The sequence below is a fragment of the Octopus bimaculoides genome, chromosome 25, assembly GCF_001194135.2.
Source record: "Octopus bimaculoides isolate UCB-OBI-ISO-001 chromosome 25, ASM119413v2, whole genome shotgun sequence".
In the NCBI taxonomy this organism is placed as follows: Eukaryota; Metazoa; Mollusca; class Cephalopoda; order Octopoda; family Octopodidae; genus Octopus; species Octopus bimaculoides.
This window is the reverse complement of record NC_069005.1, coordinates 26,460,003-26,461,661: the sequence shown is the minus strand read 5'-3', so window position 1 is coordinate 26,461,661 and position 1,659 is coordinate 26,460,003.

Sequence of the window (1,659 nt, the reverse complement as noted above, 5' to 3'; positions counted from 1 at the left end):
TCAGAAAATATATTTTTATATTAAATTTGCGTTTTCTAATTTGATAAATTCTACGGACACAAACAGAGGTGAACGAGTGATAGATAGATAGATAGATATAGAGAGAGAGATAGTGAGATAGACAGACAGACAGATAGATAGCTCCGGCTAGTCAGTAGCCAAAGAATCAACCCAAACCAGCAGTAACGTTCCTTGTCAGTTCTACTTTCAATTCTGACAGCTAATACCATGACAGTGCCTACTCGGGCTGACCAAAGCATTGTGTGGGATTTGGTAGACGGAAACTGAAAGAAGCTCGTCGTATATATATATATTTGTGTGTGTGTGTCTTTGTGTCAGTGTTTGTCCCACCACCACTGCTTGACAAGCAGTGTTGGTCGCACTTGAAGATAACCACCTCCACCCCGATAGCGTTGAGCAGGGATATGGTCCGGAGGCCGAGAACACCGGAGGTCTCCACTGCCACAGGCTCAACCACAAACCTGTCAGAGAGCGATCGATACTTTGACAGTTTCCTTTCTTCAGCCTGACGAGCAGCGGAGCCTGGGCTGGTAGTTGCTGCTGGAGGTCTCACAATATGTGACATCCCAGATAAGGGGGCCTGCTACCACGGAACGGGAAGATTGTCAAACCGTCAGGCTTTTTATCGTCCTCTCAGTTCAGCCTCGCTAGCTTGCGCTGGGAATCTATCACACCATACACAGGTTAGGCAAAGGGTTTAATGAATTGAAATTCAGGAGTTGTCTCCCTTGATTTTCTTAATTATTAACTTTAAATATAATTTTCCTCATTGCTACTGATTGCCATTTATTAGAAGTGTATATTCTGGATTCAGTGAGCTTTGTATATCCAAGAAAGATAGTAAATTTTCTTCATCATAATTCTCAGCAGAGGTAAAGAGTATGCACACCACCAGTTTTCGGCGTAACCTTAATCCTAAACCCTAACCCTAAACACCAGGTGTGTGTGTGTGTGTGTGTTCTTTACCTTCGCCATAATTCTCTTCATGCAATATCACATTCGTAATTTGTTTTCAAATTTAATAAATCATATTTAAAAACAAAGATTAAATTCTAATATAATCGTAGTTAACACCATCTAAAGGGTTAGACTGCGGTCATGCAGGGGCACCGCCTTGACGGATTTTAGTCGAACTAATCGATCCCAGTATTTATAACTGTTTTGTAAAGACTGGTACCTATTCTATCGGTCTTTGGCTGAAGCGCTAAATTATGGGGTCGTAAATACACCAACACTGGTTGTCAATCGGTGGTGAGGGGCAAACAAACAAACACACACACACACACACACACACACATACATGATGGGCTTCTTTCGGTTTCCGTCCACTCACAAGGCTTTAGTCAGCCCAAGGCTAGGCTATAGTAGAAGACACTTGCCCAAAGTGCCACGTAGTGGGACTGAACTGGGAACCATATGGTTGAGAAGCAAACCCCTTACCCTACAGCCACACCTGTAGAAAATTTCATTCGAAATATCAATTTTTCTGAAAGTTTTGAGGAAACAAAAGTCGGTGTGAGGCGCACTTGTATAGGTATATCCACCCCGTGACAACATCTACCGGAAAGATAACGGAAGAAACAAAACCCAGTTATTGGACAGTCCTGCTATGTAACCTGCTAGAAAAAGAAGTCAAAT